Below are 14,644 nucleotides of genomic sequence, written 5' to 3'. Positions count from 1 at the left end.
TATTTACTTCTGTTATATCGCATGGATTTCTATGGACAGTCCTGATTACTGCGTTCATTTGTTTTATCAAAATCCTAACATTTTGGATTTTATTTACCTTCTGCAGTCTATTTATTTCATTGATCTTAATATGTCTATCTCTATTACATAAAACAACTCTTGTCTTAGCTCATTTTCTTCTAAACTGAGTTCACTTTTTTGTTCTCCAGTTCCTGCAGACATTCTATAGAAAGTTCTGTAGCATCTTCCTGTGGCACATTCTCTTCAATTTCATCCTGTGTCATCCATTGCTCTGCCGTATGGGAACTCACTGGCCTATCACTCCTCAATATTGACAGTGCCAGAGTTTCCACAGTTTTCTGTTCCTTCCCTTGCTGTCCAGCTTCAAGTGAATGTTTGCACCAGTTTCCTGTGGCAGGCTTCAAAATATCTTCATATGGCAACTGACCATTTGGTTCCCATTCCACTGGTTTCTTCTTAATTTGTATGTCCATTGCTCTGTCCTGCTGTGGTGCTTTCTGAGTTAGCTTTTCTTCACTAAATTCTTCACTTCGCAGGTACTCCATAACCTCAGTTTCTATTTCTTTAACTTCTACATTACTAATCTTCTTTTCTGCTTTTCCTCTTTGTCTTCTTATTTTTTGTATGGTAAAATGTTCCATATCTGGATGCCTTTGTCTGTATTTCTCTTCAAATATCTTTGGTGCTGCCCTTTTTATATTGATTAGGTTTGCTTTCCCCTTTGCATAAATATTACACCATATTAAATCTCTTTTTCTTTCCCATGTCCATATTTCTTCTTCAGATGTCTCCTGATCTTTCTGTTTCTCCATACTTTAGGGACTCGTTCCATCATGCTGTGATGTAACCTGTGTAGACCTTCTACTCCAAATCTTTCACTTCGCAGGCATTCCATAATTTCAACTTCTATTTTTTTTAACTTCTACTTTACTAATCTTTTTTTCTATATTCCCTCATTATGATATTATTTTTATTGTGAAAGTTTCCATATCTGGATGGCTTTGCCTGTATTTTTCTTCAAATATCTTTCGGGCTGCTTTTTTATATTGATTAATTTGTCTTTCGACTTTGCATAAATATTGTACCATATCAAATCTCTCTTTCTTTCCCATGTCCATATTTCTTTTTTATACTTTTAAAAAATATCTTATCCCAAACAGATCAAAGTTTCTTGGTCTACATAATAAGTTTCACAAATCTGTTGTATTAATGAACACAGATTTTTATTTGAAGCTTCTGACAGTTTTTCTTGTGGAAATATTTTCCTTTCCTCTAATTTCTCTTTTAATCTTTTTGTATATTTTGTGTCTGGAAATTCTGGGCTTTTTGAATAATAGTAACAATACATAATTTCTTTCTTCTCCTCAATAGTCCACTCTATAATCATTATGGCTCTTCTTTGGCCTATCAGTTTTTGTGATTTTTGTGGACTGCTACTTCCTTCTACAAGAGAGGAACCATCCTCCCCCATGGGCCTGGCCTGGCCTCATTGTAGGAATGTTTCCGTATTTTGAGAATTCTACATTTTCATTTTTTCCAGTCCTGGCACCAGTGCGCCTACCAAGATTGGTTACTTTTTTATCCTCTGTCTTGTGCACCCAGTTATCTTTTTTTAATTTTTGACCTACTTCTGTCCATGATATATACTATATAAAATACAGTCTATATATCAGTTTTGTCTTGGTGAGATTTTGTGAAAAACAGGGTCCACCTCATGAAGGTACTCACTAAGACTTGAGGATGAATTTCAGCAATACTGCTCTCCTTTGCTTGCTAACGTATCATCTCTCCATTCGGACCCTCTACTTGTAAGGATGGAACAGTGATACAGTAGGTTACATTGTCATATCACAGCAAGAGATTCTCTGGTTTGGTTCTCAGCTGTGGTGCCTTCTATGCAAAGTCTGTATGTCCTCCTTGTGTTCACATGGGCTTCTGCTTGTGCTCCAGTTTCTTCCTTCATTCCAAAAGACATGCAGTAAGATGAATCAGGGACTCTAAATTCCCCATAGGTGTGCAGGAGTGTGTAAAGATCTGACAACATAATTCTGCTTTCTCCTTTGCCTTGAAAACTCCACAGGTAGCAGTGGCTGTCTGCAGAATCACTCCCAGAGTTGGATACAACTTGCAAAAGAGTGAGTGAGTGAGTGAGTGAGTGAGTGAGTGAGTGAGTGAGTGAGTGAGTGAGTGAGTGAGTGAGATTTGCTTATCCATATACAGGAATATTTCAGGTCAGCAAGTTACTGGGGTTATTGAGATGAGAGCATACTTCATTTGTACATGATGCTGTCTTTTGGATTCATAAGTTTAAAACTGACCAAGCAAGTAGGAGACACCAAGTAATTTCAGATAGATCAGTAGGCTCCTTCCTTTCCCCAGTAGGTTTACTTTCTACCTTACGTACCCTTTACAACTTTATTAATATGAGGAATTTAGCATTTATTTTTCCCAATGATTCTCAATTAATGCCAAAGGCTCTTAATATATGTCTTACCCAGCCAAGGTTTGTCTTCAATCCCATTACTTTTCTTATCCATTTAGAATGGGACAGGCATCGGTGTCTCATTCATTTAGAATGGAACAGGCATCAGATGTCTCATTCATTTAGAATGGAGCAGGCATCAGATGTCTCATTCTTTTAGAATGGGACAGGCATCTGATATCTCATTCATTTAGAATGGTATGGGCATCAGATGTCTCATTCATTTAGAATGGAACAGGCATCAGATGTCTCATTCATTTAGAATGGTATGGGCATCAGATGTCTCATTCATTTAGAATAGGACAGGCATCAGATGTCTCATTCATTTAGAATGGGACAGGCATCGGATATCTCATTCATTTAGAATAGGGCAGGCATCAGATGTCTCATTCATTTAGAATGGAACAGGCATCAGATGTCTCATTCATTTAGAATGGGACAGGCATCAGATGTCTCATTCATTTAGAATGGGACAGGCATCACATGCCTCATTCATTTAGAATGATATGGGCATCAGATGTCTCATTCATTTAGAATGGGACAGGCATCAGATGTCTCATTCATTTAGAATGGGACAGGCATCACATGTCTCATTCATTTAGAATGGGACAGGCATCAGATGTCTCATTCGTTTAGAAAGGGACAGGCATCACATGCCTCATTCATTTAGACTAGGACTTTCATTTGTCATCCTGCTGAAAGAACAAAATGAGAACTTGGAATACATCCTCGTTTTTTTTAAGATAGTCTGGAAAGGATTTCCTGGACTGACCTGGAATTAGTTGCTGCCAATTTTTTTCAGATGACTATGAAAGCAGGTCAGATTCTGACTCTTATAGTTCATTTGGGGGAAATGTTTTAAGTAGGATTCCAAAGCCATAGTTGTATTACATGCTAAGAAAACTGGCTGGAATTCAGCACTCATTATACAGAATACAGGTTGCATGGCTGGCTGCCGTTAGCCATTTAATATGGCATGGGGCATTCAGTCTCTCAGCTTTAGAAATGATAAGAAAGTTTTTAAATTAAGAGTACCTCATGCTGCAACCCATTTAGGAATTTCAGCCATTGAGCACTTGGACCTTGCTTATAGAGATCCACTCTAGATTTCTCATGATGAGATGGACTTTTCTATTTTTGGTATGATTTGTTTAATTTTAATATGTCACTGTATTCACAATGTATAAATTGTTGAGTTTTTAACTGCTGTAAATTCAAATAAAATATATATAAAGAATATATTTACTACTAATACCAAAAAGAAGATATATATTGACTTCTGCGGTGGTGCAGCGGTAGCGTTGTTGCCTCACAGCAAGAGGTTCTCCCGTTTGATTTTCGGTTTGGGTTGGGAGTGCCTTCTGTGTGGAGTCTGCATGTCCTCCCTGCGGTCGAGTGGGCGTTCGAAAGACATTCGTTGAATGGGCATGCCTTCGTTGAAGGTTGGGCATCAAGCTGGCAACGTGACACCATAAAAAACAACTGCCAATCATTAGCGGACCAGAGTTCCGCTGTGGCGACCCCTAACCAGGAAAAGCTGAAAGAAGACCAAGAAGAAGATATATATATAGATTAGTTATGATTATTGTGCAATACTTTGTTTGTTTAGAATGTATATCTGTATATTTATTTATCTGTATATATAGAAAGAGAGATAAAAAATATGAAGGGATGTTATATCCAGGAAAGTGGGGAACAGGCATCTTATTGGCAGTGTTTTGGCAGTTGCCATGTAGCCTCCCCCTTTTTCTTTCCCCTCATTCCTTTTCTGAGCTAATACAAGTTCCAGAATATGTCAGACAGTTGGTAACAATGCTGCACATGACCAGTAGCCAGATCTCTGTGGGGTAGATTGGTACACCTCTCAGGTACATAAACAGGCGTAACCAGCAGGGTGATTTGTTACATCACAGAGACAACTGAGATTTTGAATAAATAAGTCATTATGATATTCAAAAGTTATCTAGCGACAGTTGATAAAATTTAGATTTTATACAGCATAAGATGTGGTATTTTAATAAGTTATAAACAAAGTTCAATAAACAAATGGTCACAATAACAGAGCTGAATTGTGTGTTATTACCTGGGATGTGGGACATGGACAAAGTAATCTTAAGAGAATGGATGAACTGATATCCCATTAACAACCAAGCTATTGTGTCCTTAATGTTCCTTAATATTTTAGCTCTATTCTGTTATGCAACAAGTGAAACTCTTGGTCAGGGGATCTCGATGCATTTAAAGCCAACAGTTACTTGTTTAAGAAATTATATATTAGCCAACCTCCAAATGCACATGAACACATTGTAAATGACAATTTTGCTATACTCTTCCATTTTAAATTCTCCTTAGACTCAGACTGAAGAAATGTGGTTCTACTGATTCCTTAACCACCAAAAAATGAAAATACCAGCTCAGCTATAAAAGCTGTAAAACCAAAATGAATTTTCTATAAAAGGCAGAATCATACCACCAAAAAAAATAAATAAATAAAATGTAGAAACAAGACTTAAAAACTTTTAACATTTCATTTAATTAATTTCATAGTTACATTTTTCATTGAAGGTTTTTAAGGTTAATTTCTACATTTTATTTTTACATTGTGTGGTTATGGTTTTTATACAGAATTCAACTGTTTGCTTGCTATGATGTCCGGAAAGTGATTTACATAAAAAATTAATTTAGGAGTGCTAACGATCCCACTACAGCCATGTAATGCTATTGACTTTCTATTTGGATTATAAGAAAAAATGTCAAGTGTACAGCATGAGGGTAGCAAACTGTTAGGAAATAGCTCAATATTCTTGTGCCAAGTTTTCTAAAGCAGTGGAGAAAGATATTACCTACATGGAAAGTAACGCTATGGAAGAACTGAACCCCTAGCAACTGCAGTTCTAGCAGGAGTTATCAATTTCATTTCATTTTATTTTATTGCGATGTCTAGTAAGTAACCACAGTGAAATCCACCTTGTCATAACCAATTTAAATGATGCTAACATGAGGGTCAGGGTTCATAATTACTTCAAACTCGCATCATCTGAGCTTTACCGTAACATAGAGAGCCATAACGGACATCACACAAAGAAATGCATTCGTTACTTAGTTTAGAGAGTTTTAAGAAATACTGGCTATACCCATGAGCTTTTAAAGGTTTGGTTATAAAGACTTATAGTGGCACCAGAATATTTACCTAACAAAAACAGACACTCAAAATAAATATGGTTTCGTTTTATATTGCTTATATCAGATCATAGACATTACTGCAACACTGATATTTTCATCAGAGGAAATGTAATTTAGGATAGTAGATTTTCTGAAGGGATAGACCAGGATATAGAATCATTTTAGTAGTGTATCTGAGTCTTTTGCTCGTATCTAGAAGGTTTAAGGTAGTTACTGGAACAGCAGTCCATTGCAGGTGAGAAAGCTGAAGTCTGATAAAAAAAGACTGATGTTAGTTAATACATCAAGTTGTTAAATTATCATATAATTCAGTACTCAGTATAGGTCCTACTGTAATATTGTCATATACTTCTGTACATGTAATTCAATTAAAATAATATAATTAATATAATTCTGTATACACACACGCGCGCGCGCACGTGCGTGCGCACACACACACATACACACACACACACACACACACACACACACACACACACACACACACACATGCACACACTCAAACATCTATAAAGAAGTTATATACTTACCATAACGTTCCATCTGTGCTGTCCATTTTCATTTATCCTTGATGATTGGGTTCAGTTCTGATATTGGAACCAACTTAGCCATTACTATAACTCGCACAGGTCAAAAACTCTCAGACTTCACCCTTATCCATAATCCCCCTCTCCCAGTTACTTCAGAACAAGTTTTCAGACTTAGAATATGTACACACACACACACACACATATATATATATATATATATATATATATATATATATATATATATAAATGTGGAAACCATATCTGTTATGCCCTAATAAGAATAACAAGTGATACGAAGGCATCCATTTCGCCAAAGAATCTTCAAAGGCCGGGAATGGAAGGAGGGAAGTAAGGGATAAATTAAAATGGACACCACAGTTGGAATGTTATGATAAGTACATAACTTCTTTATCTGATGTTGTCAATTTTCATTTTTATCATTGATGATTGGGGCAGAGTCCCCAGCTACCTTAGACTTTGGGAGGACTCACAGAAGGATATTCCTGAGCACCATTGAACCAAAGGATGCTCCACCTCTTCAGACCAAATCCAGCTTGTAATGAGTAATAAAGGTATGTGTTGAAGCCCAAGTTACTGCTGCACAAATATCATCCATTGAAGCTCTTGAATGAAAAACTGCTGAAGTGGCTACACATCTTGTAGAATGTGCCTTAATCGGCCTAAATAAATCAATTTTGTTTTTAATGTAGAAAAAAGAGATACAATCCTTGAGCCATCTAGCTAAGGTCACCTTACTGACTGGTTTGCCAAGCCTTGTATTAGAAAAGGAAATAAATAACTGGTCAGATTTCCTCATGCCCTTTGTTCTGTGAAGATAAAAGTGTAATTGTCTATGAACATCTAGCAAGTGAAGGCGGTATTCGCCTTTGTTTGTAAAGTTGGGAAAAAATACTGGTAACAACACTGATTGATGCTGGTTTCTGAGACTACTTTAGGTAGAAAAGAGGGGTTTGTTCATAAGGAGACCCTATCTTTGTGCTAGATCAGATAAGGTGGCTTAACACAATAAAGCCCGAATTTCTAAAATTCGCCTAGCAGAGGTTATAGCTACTAGAAATAAAGTTTTCCATAACAAAAATTTTAGATCACAATCTGCAGATGATTCAAAAGGGAAATGAATAATGGTCTATAACATGAGATTTAAATCCCAAGGTGGAGTAGGACTTTTAAACGGAGGTCTCAACAGAAGTGTCCCTCTTAAGAAGGATTTACAAAGTTTGTGGGAAGCTAAAGACTGTTCTTCGAAACCATCATGGAAATGAGAAATTGCTGTTAGTTGGATAGAAGGTGAAGCCCCTGCACACAAAAGAGAGACTAGGAAGTCTAATATATTATCAATAGATGCAGAAAAGGGGTTGACATCTCTTTTGGAAACCCATATGGTAAATCTTTTCCATTTACTCATGTATAGTTTATGAAAGACTGTGGCAGCAGGGGAAGCTAGATTAATTTACGTGGCAACTAATGAAACTGGAGGAACCATGCTGTCAACTTGAGGTTCAAAATGTCTGGATGAAGTAGTCCCTCTGGATTGGATGGAAGGTCTGGAGCTGGGTCCAGAATCCAAGGTTGTTGAATTAGATGAGGCCAAAGAAAGGGGGAACTAAATCTGTCGAGGCCAAAAGGGGACAATGAGGATTACCTTGCTCTTCATCTTGAGTGCTCTCTGTAGGAATTTGGGGATTAGAAAAATTGGAGGAAAGCCATATAGTAGTCCAGGGGGTCAAGTGTGGAGAAGTGCATCTCTTGGTGACTTCATCTCTTGGTGACTCCCCAAAGGGGGGATTAGGGCAAAGCAGTTACTGCAGTTGTTGCTTAGGGGAGAGGCAAACAGGTCACAGCAAGTTTGGCCCCATTGACAAAAAACCCTTTCTATGACTTTTGGATTGAGACCACTCATGAGGTATGAGAATACATCTGCTCAATTTGACCGGTATTACACTGGATTTCCCCTGGAATGTGCATTGCTATCAGAAAGTGGTTGGAAGAGATTTGCCCATTGCCACACTCTGAGTGCTTATTGACAAAGGGGGTATGATTTAGTTCATCTCTGTTTGTTGATGTACCAAACTGTTGACATATTGTCTGTTTGAATTGCAATCATTACCAGAGGAAGAGCAGATTGAAAGGCCTGCAACACATAAAGCACCGCTATTAGCTCCAGAACATTGATATGCAAGTTGGCCTCCTTAGAGGACCAAGTGTGTTGGACAGTCTTGCCCAGAAAACACCCCATCCATGCTCACTAAGACCTTGGATTCTGAAGGGATGAACAGGTGGCCTAGAAGAATCTGTTGGGAAAGTATCCACCAAGCAAGATCTTTTCTATAGTGGTTGCTGATTAAAATCTGGTTCAACAAGGGATGTTATAAAAGGGAACATTGAGAAGCCAGAAGCCACCATAGAATTCTCATGTGATACCTTGCCTGGAGTACTAGAGTAATAGATGCTGCCATGGAGCCCAGAGCCTGTAAGATCAGATGAGCATATACTTTCTTTCTGTGTATTATCCTTTGAACTTCTGTTTTGATTGTCTGAAGCCTTTTGGGAAGAAGAGAAGCTACGATTGTTGTTGTATTTAGTATAGCCCCAATGAATTGTAAAGTTTGAGTTGGAATCAACTGAGATTTTTCATACTTTATTGTTATTCCCAAATAAGCACAAGTCCAGAAAAGAAAGTCCCTCACCTATATCAGAAGATGCCTGGTCGGAGCCATGAAGAGCCAGTCATCCAAGTACGGAAACACCTGCAATCCTTGCAGTCTCAAGTGAACTGCTACTGTGGCCATGCATTTGGTGAACACATTGCGGGTTGTGTTATGTCCAAAGGGCAGAACCCAGAATTGGTAATGACTGCCTCACAGCCAGAGGCTGAGAAATCTTCTGGATGATTTGTCCAGTTTTATATGGTAATACACATCCTGAAGATCTATCAGGCACATCTAATCATCCTTTTCCAAGAAAGGAAATATGGACCATATCATGACCATTCAGAACTTGGTTTGATGGACTGACTTGTTCAGTGTGCTGAGATCCAAAATAGGTCTCCAGTCCCCTATCTGTTTTGACACTATAAAGAATCTTGAGTAAGTTCCAGATTCTATTTGGTCTGGTGGGACTTCTTGGATGATTCTTTGTTCTAGCAGCTTTTGAATTTCTGTTGCTGCCTGTTTCCTCTGACTGGGTGGAACACTGGGGATGTTTTTGCATGGGGGGTGGGGGATTGAATAACCTCTGGAAATGATCCTCTGTATCCAAGAATCAGAAGTTGTTTGTAGCCAGGCATCCTGGTGCAGGGATAAGCGCCCCCTGATAGCCTCCAGAGGAAGAAAATTGGGCCTTCATTCAGGAGCGCTGATAGGGTTTTCCTTGGAAGGAATCCCTGGAACCCTGGTTTTGTGGGCCAATTTTGCCTCGTGGGTGATGTCATCCATTTTAGATCCCTCCTCTGCCTCTGGGGGAACTGGCTCCACATGTGCCCTGGAAACACCCTTGAGGTTTTCTGAACCACATTTTTCCACTGCTCCTATGATTCCTGGAAAATGATTTCTGAGGGATGGAAAATGCAGTTCTATGGCAGAAAGGGTCTTATCATCTTTTTCATACATGGATAGCATTTCTCTTACCTTGGGGCCAAACAGAGATGATCCGTCAAAAGGGACATCGACAAATGACAACTTAAATGGCCCCACAAAATCACATAGACACTTCCAGGCATGTCTCCTTATATCTATGCCTGAACCCACCACTCTGGAAGTCCCTTCAGCTGCATGGGCAATGAGCCTCATGGATGAGTTTGACACAGACTCCAGGGCAGCTAACTGGGAAGCCACTTTCTCTTGGATTCCTTCAGAGACAGATCCTCCTAGTGTATCTGAAAGCTACTTCATCAGATCCCTTTGATGACTGATAAAATGTGCCAAGAAGTTCAAAAACCTTAAAGCAAAGGTCAATGAAGTGTAAACCTGCTTCCCAAGTCTATCCATCACCTGAGACTCCTTGTTGGGTGGATGAGCAAAGGAACATTCCTCAGTGAGTTCCATTTTGGTGGCGGCCACTACAACCGTGGCATCTACCAGTAAACCATTGACCCAAAATTGCTTGTCCTCAGGTGTGGATAAAATGTTGTCTAGTCTCTTGGGGATAGGTTAAATGGTGCCTGGTGCCTTCCATGCCTGCTGCAAGATTAGCTAAATGAGCTCATCAGCAGGTGGAGACACCCAAGAGATAGACAGATGAGTTCCAAAGCCTACAGGTACACCAAATCCTTCAAGGAAGGATTTTGGGACTTCTGGTCACCCCTCTGTTTCAAAAGCTCTAAGATGTCTCTAAGATGAAGACATAATCAGGGGATGACCTTGGGGACCCTTCATTCTCATTAAAATTGGTGTCTTCCATGACTGATTCCTGAGGGCAGTCTTAGTCTTCCTCTTACACTTATTCTTCTGAGGAACCTCCTTAGGGGGATAGTCTGGGGAAGTATCAAAAGAGGACAGAATGTGAATCTGTGAGATCTGCAGATTCAGTACTTGCTGTCCTAGTAGAGAGACAGGTGGAATAAGAGAACGTGAGGAACGGATATGCTCCAAGGAGAAAGGGACCAACTGTGAGACCACCTTGGTCATTCCCCACTCTGACAAGACAGCCCCAAGACAGAAGCTGGGGCTAAACTGAGATGTACTGAAGCTCCAAGGTGTAGATAGGATGCTCCACAAAATTGGAGTCAACCCTGTGTCCTTCGAGCTGACAGGACAGATATGGCCCCAGGAGGTCTCTGGATCCAACAGAAGCAAATAACTCAGGGTAATAATTGGTACCAAAGAAAGGGAGGTCTCCAGAACTGATACAGTAAGTGCCAGATGACTTACAGCTGACATTTCTAAAACTTCAGAGGAGGTCAGAGGAAGAGAAGGGGTAAAGGCTGAATCCGCTCCAACACCCAAAGGGGTCAGAACTGAAGGGAGTCCTGTAAGTCCTCTCACCTACAAAATTTTATTCACCAGTCTCTCCACATCAATATCTGTCAGACTTTTGGTGGAACAGCTAGAGGCCTGGGAAGGTGATAATGGTCTTTGTAAAAAGACCTTGGATAGATCACCAGCAAAAGGGTCAATAGATGCTGAGTAAACCACCTTTGGCAAATCAAGTTGAACTGACTGTGCTGAAATAGTTGGCATCAAAGAATGAGTGGAGGGGTATTTGTCCTGAACTGGTATTTGAATTAGTTGTTCTGAATGCTTTGGAGTCAAGATCTTCAGAGCTGAAGCAATTGTCCGTACTGAGGACTTCTTTTCCAGCACCAATGTCTTTGATGGAGCATCTGTCGGATCTGACATACTTTGTAGAGGCTAGGATTTATACTTTTTGAAAGTCAGTTCCAAGTCAGAACAAAATTGAAAAGCTCCTCTTTTTTGTCTTTCCTAAGGAAGATGATGATGATGATGATGTCAGAGAAAAATATCAGTTTTACTCTTCAGCAGATATGGATTCCCCAAAAGATGAAGGGATCAAGCCCTTCAAGTTGAATTTATTATTTCTCTTGATGTGAGCTCTGTGGCTAAAGTTGTGGCAAATGCTACAGCCTTCCTGAAGATGACTGGCACCTAAACAATAAACACACAAAAGATGTGAATTTGAGAAAGGAATTTTGGGGCCACATGTCTGGCACTATTTAAAGTCAGAGGAACCTTTGGGTTTATGAGACATTATAACAGATGGTGAAAGAGAAACATAAAGAAAGAAAATGAAAGAGAAAGATATTTTTACAAGATAATACTATTTTAGAAATGGAAGAATTTTTAAAAAGAAATTACCCAAGAAAGAAGAAAGCTCAAGAGCTGAGGCAAATGCGTAAATATGAATTTCCTCTTAATGGTCAAATGTGCGATGGGTCAACAGATGTTTGGTTGATTGTTTATGATCAACAAAGCAGCTGGTTGACAGGTGTCTGAGACTGAAAAATTTGTGGAAGTAGGGAATGCCTTTACCCATGTTTGTGCGATCTCAGAGTTAGCATATGTAAGTAGAAGGGGGTGTGATGGGTGCCCCCTGGAAAAATTATGTTTTTTTATTTATTCTTTTTGTAGATAAATTTTGCATGTTCCATGTTTGCATGTTCCATGGTTGTTTCTTGATGCCTGTGTACTTGTGTGTTGATGTGGACATTTTCAGTGTTATTGTGTCAACATTTAGCAGGTCAGTTTGCATGTATTTGGTGTATAGTAATACACCTGTGCATATATATATATATATATATATATATATACATATATATATATATATATATATATATATATATATATATATATATATATATGTGTGTGTGTGTAGGTTTACTATCAAAATCCCGAATACAGAAATACAGATGTCCTGCAAACAGGATATTAGACGGCAGATGGTCGAGTGCCCTGTTGCCGACCATCTCTAGTTCATATCAGTGAATGCCACTGTGCATTCACTGATATGAAGTTGATCTACGGGCTAGAGATCGCAGTCCAGTGCAGATTGGGACATTTATCCCTTTCCATATATATATAGATACAAATATAGATATAGATAGATACAGCTATATATATATATATATATATATATATATATATATATATATATATATATATATGCAGTTGGTATATTCTTATTCACTTTTGCAAGGAGATCTCTGAAATAAACTAATAAAGGAATGAATTAAAGAAAGATGATAACCTGTCAAACTCCTTTTCTTGTCATATATAGTCCTAAGTCTCCTTTATAGCTTACATTTGGGATCAACAATTACTGCATTCCATTAGCTTTTTGCTCTACTTCTCAGCCTTTTCCCTGCCACATTTCCACTACTTACCATAATACCACATTGAGGTGCAGCGGTTAGCATTGTCGCCTTACAACAAGAGGTTCTTTGGTTTGATTCTCGGCTGGAGCACCTTCTGTGTGGAATCTGCATGTCCTCCCCATGCTCAAGTGATGTTTAAAGACATGCAGGCTGGTATGTGCATGAATGGGTGTGCCTTCTTTGAAGGTTCGGCATCGGGCTGGCACCTCAGCACTGTAAAAATCCACTGCCAGTCATTAGTGGACCGGAGTTCCACTGTAGTGACCCCTAAAAGGGAAAAGCCGAAAGACAAGACCATAATGCCACATTGTTAAACTGTGTTTCTCTTCTGCTACTAAGCTGCATAACTTGTATGACATCTCACTCTTTGTCCTTCCCTAATCTCCCCTTCCCCTTGTTACTCATCTCCCCATCTATAGATACAGATACACACACACACATACACACACATATATTTATATATATATATATATATATATATATATCTATATATATATCTATACATATATATATATATATATATATATATATCTATACACATATATATATATATATATATGTATGCACACACACTCACTCACACACACACACACACACACACACACACACACACACACACACACACACACACACACACACACACACACGGGTCCACTTCACATGACTGAAAGCTCAAAATACTGAAATTCATTTTACTGAGTCCATAATATCGATTGTTGAAAATACTGAAAACTTATTTGACTGACTTTCAGAATAATGAAAGCTTACAATGCTAAATTGCAAAATATAAAATGTTAAGTCATAGACATGGCATATGTTTCCCATAACCTGTGAATTGCTTAACATAACAGAAAAATGCACAGATCCATGAATACCAAATATTTCATCCCAAATAACATTAACATTCACAAAGCCTAGGTTCAAAATACCAAATAAACCTTGCAAATATCACCAACATTTTGTCTCACTAAATGAAAACTATAAAAGAAAAAAATGCACACTTGCAACACAAACGACTAACTCTTTCCAAAATTAAACACTACTTACTTACCTTATTAACAGACACCTGATGATATAAAACCAAACTAGTTGGGGAGGCTATGCCCCCCCCCCCCCACACACACCAAACTATATATACTAACTCCAGGATCGCACTACAGTAGGGAAAAGGGCATATACCCTTTACTTACCTTAAAGTACTGTACACACTGCCATTTGGTATTTTGCAATTTAATATTGTAAGCTTTCAAAGGTCAGTCAAATGAGGTTTCAGTCATTTGAACATTCAGGATTGTGGACTCAGTCCAATGAATTTCAGTATTTTGAGCTTTCAGGCATGTGAAGTTGACCTATACATACATACATATACATCTTACTGCATTTTCTTTCCTTTGGATAAATGTGATAGTTGGCAGTATAAAGCGTTTGACTTTTTGTATACGATTTGAATTTTGCAACTGCAATTATTCAATTGTTGTCTGCCTTGCAGCCAGAGTCATACCTGAGAAGGGACATCAGAGCAGTGCACCTAGCCAGTTACCAAAGGTGAAATATATAAATAATTGAAAAGAAAGAAAA

At 38.5% G+C, this 14,644-nt stretch overlaps 1 protein-coding gene across 1 annotated transcript in view; it reads right to left on the bottom strand.

Moving 5' to 3' along the window:
- Positions 1–14,644, bottom strand: part of LOC122815075 — a 3,014,144-nt gene that overhangs the window by 1,693,024 nt on the left and 1,306,476 nt on the right. The gene's annotated exons all lie outside the window — the stretch shown is intronic.

The sequence above is a fragment of the Protopterus annectens genome, chromosome 11.part0 (genome assembly GCF_019279795.1).
Source record: "Protopterus annectens isolate FY-2018-M chromosome 11.part0, PAN1.0, whole genome shotgun sequence".
Classification (NCBI taxonomy): domain Eukaryota; kingdom Metazoa; phylum Chordata; order Ceratodontiformes; family Protopteridae; genus Protopterus; species Protopterus annectens.
Note: the sequence above shows the minus strand (reverse complement) of the source record. Positions and strands in the feature narration are given on the sequence as shown.